We start from the raw sequence: 6,927 nt of genomic DNA, 5'->3' as shown, positions 1-6,927 counted from the left end.
AGTGTGGATTGGCATCTCTGGCCTTTTAGAGTTTGGAGTACGTTGCTCTAGGCTCTTAATGGTTTAAAGTTTCCATTGAGAAATTGGTTGTTGCTCTGATGTTTTTTTTTTTTTTGTTGTTGTTGTTGTTATTTTTGTTTTTCAATATTTGCAGTGTCTTTCTCTTTCTGCTTTCAATTCCCCCATTTTGTTCTCTATAGTATTTGAACTACTGTATATATAGGGTGTTTCTTTTCTAGTCTTATTTGGTATTCTGTGTGCTTTTTACATTGCTTTTTTTTTTTACATTTGGAGGAAGTTTTCTTTTCAATTAGCAATAATCGCGCCTCGGATTAACCTCATTGGCTGCGACACTGCCACTGTGCAAAGCTGGAAGTTTTCTTATATGACCTCATTGAAGGTCTTGTCAGTGTTATTGTTTTGAGATTATTTTCCTTTTTCTATGCCCTTAATTCATAGACATTTCATGGTATTCCAAATGCCCACACCTTTCTTTTGTGTATAATTTTCTTTCACTGGGGGCCCAGTCCCTCCACCTTATCCTCAAGTCCTGATGTTCAGTTTTCTACTTTATCTATGGCTAAGGCTTTTCCCCAAGTTTTCTAAATGACTTTTTAAAATTTTTCAGTTACTTCTTCATTTCAGCTTTAGTTTTGCTTGTTTTTTATCTTTTTATTACTTCTTATAATGAAAAATACTTTATAATATATAAATATGTTTTATATATTATATACTAATATGTAACATATACTATACTAAAATGTTATAATATTAAAAACATAAATATAAAAATGTATAAAAGAATAAATATAAATATATTAATCACATATTTGATATAATATATTTACTATACTATATTAATATTAATTACTATAATAAAAGCTATATTTAGTATAATAATATAAATATCAAATTAAAGATATATAATGATATATATATATATTATAATAAAATATTTATTATATTTTTCTATTCATTATTACTCACTCTGGTATTTGGCTGTTTGCTCCTTGGCTTCTTCGATCATGTTCATAACTGAACATTTAGAATCTATGTCCTCAGTTCTTTACAGACAACTCTCACTGGAGAACATGTCTAAGGACTTGTGGTCCGTGGCCTAGAGAGGGATGGCATGACCAGAGGTAATTGGGAGACTTGCTGATACAGCTTTCAGATTCAGCTCCTGCTTTGTCTGGACCAAAGTATCTTTCTTGTTTCTTCTTCCCTTTATTTGCTAAAACAATGTCTCATGCTGATCCTAGAGCTTGTTTCACCATCTTGCTTCAGGCTTCTGTCCCTACCTTCCAAAGGCTTGGATCATCAGCAATTTACTATGGCCACCTTATCCTTACTTGAGTGCCTGAGATACAAACTCAGATCATTATGTTTGTGCGACAAAACCTTGTACTCATAATGCCAATACCCTAGTCCCTTAATGAGCATTTAAAATACACTCTTATTTTTAATTGATATAGCAAGGGCATTTTTATGTGATGTAGCAGGGTATTTCACCACATGTACACAATGTGTGATGACATATTATCTGTCAACTCAAACTTTATGTGCATAATTAAGTTTTGCCGTTAGTTTGTTAAGGGAGAATACAAATAACTTTAGCTTTTGATATTTCTACTTTGAGGCTGCCACAAGAGGTTAGCAGGGAAAATTGCTTGCTATCAAGCCCAAAGACCCAAGTTTGGTCTGTGGAGATAAACAGACTCCTACAAGTTGTTCTCTGACTTACACATTCACGGTGTGGCACATGTGGACACACACACCCACACATCCACGTGCACACACACAGAAACAAATATATATTTAAAAACAAAGTAAAACCCATTTGTTTAGAGCAGTTGTTCTCAACCTGTGGGTTGAGACCCCTTTGGGAGTTAAAAAAAATTCTTTCATAGGGGTCACCTAAGACCATAGGACAACACAGACATTTACACTATGATTCATACAGTAGCAAAATTACTCTTATGAAGTAGCAGCATGGTTGGGGGTGGTCGCCACAAACGAGGAACTGTATTAAAGAATTGAGCCATTAGAAAGACTGATCTTTTCTCAAGAACTGCACACATTTTGTAACTAGCTCATGAATCTTTAAATAAAAAAAAAAACCCTTCACGCATGACTGTAATTTTATTAATGACATTTCATAAGAGGTCTACAAAACTTCTGGACTAGAACAAAAACTCTGAAGGAAAACCCAAACGACTGTGTATGGTTTGTAAACACAACTGCCTCCATGTTTGCTGAAAATGGTTATCCCACGGTGATGGAAGATCAATTTGAAAGGTTATAACCGCTTGACAGTAAAAACCATGACAGTGTTTAACAGAGAAAGAGGAAAACCGGGGGAAATGTCCAAAAGTTTTCCTGGAAAATCAATCAGATAGGAAGTGAATCAAATATCAAATTTGTGTCCTGAAACGCTTTGTCAGAACTCAAGATTCGGAGCCACAGCTGAGGACATTAAGAGCATTAGATGCACGTTGCAGCTAAATAAAAACACATTAAAAAAAATCATCCATTGGAAGGAAGGCATAGACAAAGTAGAATGCCTTCCAGGGCTGGTTGCATAGCAACCAAATAAGGATGTGGTAGCAGGGAAGGTCCAAGCTGATAAGGAAGCAGGTCAGAAGCAGCAGGATCGCAAAGAAATTTTAATGATGACAGGATAGCAGCTGCATTTCTGAGGTAAATAGCTCAGAGAAGAATCCTGGGGCCTCAGTTGGGAAAGCTGTTGTCTCTGTCTGGTTTTGTTGGGTGATTTCTGATACAGAACTTCATCGGTTGGAAAGCTGCAATAATAAAAAAAAAAAAAAAGCCAAAGAAGAGGAGAAAGCTCTGCTTATGTTACAGCACAGTAGGTGGCATCACATGAAAGGAGGAGATGACCAATGAATAAAAGAGAAAGGGGCTTCAGATGGTAGCTTGGAGGGAGGTCGCTCTGTTATACTCTAGTGGGAACCATTGTCCGCCCTTTAGGGATGACACTAACCACATCCAAATGTACCTCCATAGCATAATGCCCTCTTAAATGTCCCACTCCGTCCATACCATTATGTTGGGGGACGATGCTCCCAGCACATGAGTCCTTGGGACACATCCAGCCATAGTTCATCACATAAAACAGATAAACAGTCGCATGCAGATCAAAAGAAACAAGCTGTTGAAATGTTTTCATTTCCCTAGAATTTGTATTGCTTGGAAAAGAAGTGAAGTGGATCGTGGGATAAACTGGGCAAATATTTTTGTTATTGCCAGAATGCCAATATTTTTAAATATCGCAATAACAAATTGTTAATGAATAGACAGAGAGGAAACTCTTGGTTCTAATCTCAGTCTTTTACCTCATTATCTAAAACAGTGAACCAGGTGGAAGGGACTTGCAAGTCGTGGAAGAGGATTTGTCTGGCACAGGGGAGGTCCTGGTCTTATCCCTACACCGTAAAAAACCCACTGAAATTGAAGAGAGGGGGAGTGGGAGGGGGAGACGGAGAAGGAGGTGGAGAGGGGGAGAGGGAGAGAAAAGAGAATTACTTCATTGTGAAAGTAGTGCACACAAGCAGGACTTGCTTGTTTAGCAATCTTTTCATAAATATTTAATGATTTCCTACTTAAGTGCAGTAGAAGTCATGCAAAGATCTGTGAGTCTTTACCCTCTGGGTAACTGTAACATAATCAGGAAACCATGTCCAAATAAGTGAGAAGCTTGACTAAATGTCAAGGGGGAAGAGGACTTCGTAAACCCACGTCTCTGGCCCTGTGCTGCATTCAAAGTTTCCCATATCTATTTCTTCTTTGATATTGATGACAACTCTTTAATGTTCCTTAGTCCTATTTTTCACTGTGACACCCTTTAAGTGTCTTACCTTCTCTCTAGAAAGAGGAGAAAGAACAAGTATATTTACATAATGCCATATAATAGGGCATCTAAGGATCTGTTGGATTGCGTTCATGAATTTCAAGATAAATAATGCTTTGGTTAGATTTATGAATCATTGCTCTTATTTAATTAAGCATGAAACAGCCTTAGAAATAGGTCTCCTCAAGTTACTCTACAAATTCATGTATCAAATTAATAATGAACTTGAGGTTCAAGTCCGTCCTTTGCTAAAAAATTTCCTTGGGTTGGCATGCTAAATCTTCAAAGGAACTACAAAGCACAATATTTAGTTTTAAAGATATCAAGACATGTAGTAGGGGCGAGAGACTTAAAAGAGGATGTGGACTACCGCAGAATGTTGTTCCTGTCTCCATGACAGACTGCGTTTCGTCACTAGTGCTTTCCCCAATTAAATATTGATGAGAGCTTTCTGGAAATTTTAATTAAAAGTTCCTTGAGGTCAGAGACTGTAGGAGCCTTTTGTTCATTCCAAGTAAAAGGGATCCGTTGACGCCAGCTGAAGCGAGTGGTCCAATCAACTGTGGAAGAGCAACGAATGCAAGGAGAATGGATTCTCATGGGAACGTAGCTGACTGGAAGGCAATGGAACATCATCTAGAAGACCAAGGTATGTGTGTGAGGAGGGGGCTTCCCTTCGCTCCTGATTTGTAGAACTCCCTAACTCTGACGATTACAACTTTTAGCCTTTTAGCAAGTAATGGACAATGACCAAACATAACTCCTGAATTATATCATTCTAGTTTCCAGGAACTACTACATCAGCCTTCATTTTCCATCTCCTCAGTTCCAAATTTGCTCTACCTACCTCACAGAGTTCAGTTGGCTTCTTCATTCTGGGTCAGGTTTCGACACTTTTCATCACTTACTGTTGAGAGTAAAGCAGAAATTAGCTGCAAAACAGTCAATGAAGGACCCATCTCAATGAGGATTTGTTGGGCAATGGAGTCGTTGACTCAAAGGGGAGGGGCTATAAAAAAAAACAGAGCGCAAATATCTTGTCTTGTTTATGTTGTAGTATTAGTCAATCTGCTCAATTCTCCTTTATCAAAACTATCAGTCATGCTCAATACAGGAAACAAATAAGACCTTCTGTGTTCCTACAAAACTTATTTGTCAGCACCAAGATTGAATTTATGAAGACTTCACAGACCATGACATATTAGTCTACTTCTGCTTTGGTTTTTCTCTAACAGTTTAACACTTAAAATCATTCTTAGTTTGCAAAGAGTTCACATGCAGACTACAAGCCAGATTCGGCTCACCTGTTGCTGTGGGCCAAGACTGGTTTGGGGTGTGAAGAGCTTAGTTCCTTGCTAAGTTGTTTAATTTTTTCTCTACATAATGACCTGGACATCCACGCTTTCTTCTTTCAATATATCCATTACAGCATGATGCCCCCAACTCCACCATGGCAAGGGCAAAGGGAAACTGGAGGAGCACATGTGATCTTGAAGCATTGACCTAGAAATTGTATAATTTACACATCACTGTCATGAGCCCATTGGTCAAAAATGGCCATATCATTCTAACCTAATTACCTAAGAAGTGTAGAATACAGGGGTACATATGATATCCTGAAAATAGCATTTATGCCACATGGTTAATCCTAGGAATAGACAATAATTTATTTTTATAGCTGTCAATCAAACACATTTCAGCGTCTGCATTCCCCTTGGTTTATTCTGCACTGCACAGTTGAATGCACAAAATCTCAAAAAATTTCCCCCAAGTAATTTTACTGTACAGATGAGGGAACATAGATATAGCATAGAAAATTTAATAAACGTGAAAGATAGTATTCTATTTTCATTGTTTCAAATATTTGGCAGTATTATCTGGGTTCCTTTTTATTACTACATTATTAAATGATAAAAAAAAAATCTAGGCTTTTTCCACCATAGAAACTATCCACATTTGCAGCTCATTAAAATGATTACAAGACATCTTTAAGCATCCAGTAATTCGTGCTATTCCAAATGACCAGACAAATTACTGCACAATTGTAGTACATAGAAACTCTTCCATTTTCATATTTCATGTCTCTTTTCTATGAACTATATTTTTCCTGAAAGAAGAAAATGAACAATATTTTAAACCTTTTGTTGATTTGTTGCGAGTTTCACATCAAACACCCTAGCCCCGTACATCTCCCAGTTTCTTCATATTCACCCTTTGCCCTTGCAACAACACCCTCTCCAAATAACACACACACACACACACACACACACACACACACACACACACACACACACACACACTCTTACAAACGAACCACCTAAAGCTTAGAAAACATCTCATCATGGAAACCATAAGTGTGCCACAGCATGTCCCACAGTATGTCTCTCTGTCCACACATCTTCACTTGCAAATATTCTGGTCCAAGATCTCTGGCTTCTGTGATGCCATCTGTATTGGCTCCTCACTGAGCCTCCTCCCAGTCATCCTGTTGCCCCGTGTCACGGAGGTCCTACAGCTTTGGATCACCAGGACTGTCCTTTTTATAGAGCTCAACTGTTCCAAAGTAACATAGGTTTGGGGTTGGGCCAACTCAGATCTCTGGATCTGGGCCTGGGTGGTGGCTGAGCTGGTTAGAGTGCAATCTCTTCCTTATCCACACCACCAAGGAAAGCTCCCCATCACTGCTGCGGACAGATCACCCAGTGCCTGTCACATCAGCAGGAGCCAGGCAGGGTCAGATCTCCTGTTCTCATGACCTTAGGGCTGGCTCACCCACTGCTTATGGGCCGGTTCCACTGTGGTACCCAATCAAAACACATGCTCCCAAGCGCTGCATCCTCTGAAAGGCTAGACCAGCTCTCCCACTCTCAAACCTGTAGAGCTGGCTCACCTGTGCCTCTCTGTCAAGACCAGAGTGCTATACCCAGTAAGGGGGCAGGGCTAGCTCTCTTCTCATGCCCTCAGAGCCAGTTCTCTCAACTGCCACAGGTTGTGAGGAGCAAAGTGGGGAGCTATTACAAAACCCCTGCACAAATGCCACCTCACAGCAGAGGAGT

The 6,927-nt window shown here is 38.9% G+C and overlaps 1 pseudogene; it reads right to left on the bottom strand.

Annotated features, from left to right (window-relative positions):
• Positions 1-293: 293 nt before the first annotated feature.
• LOC120098422 (U4 spliceosomal RNA) lies at positions 294-371 on the bottom strand (annotated as a pseudogene).
• Positions 372-6,927: the final 6,556 nt, after the last annotated feature.

Source organism: Rattus norvegicus, chromosome 18 (genome assembly GCF_021556685.1).
Source record: "Rattus norvegicus strain SHRSP/BbbUtx chromosome 18, alternate assembly SHRSP_T2T, whole genome shotgun sequence".
In the NCBI taxonomy this organism is placed as follows: Eukaryota; Metazoa; Chordata; class Mammalia; order Rodentia; family Muridae; genus Rattus; species Rattus norvegicus.
The sequence above is the reverse complement of the archived record's forward strand: the minus strand, read 5'-3'. Positions and strand labels throughout refer to the sequence as shown.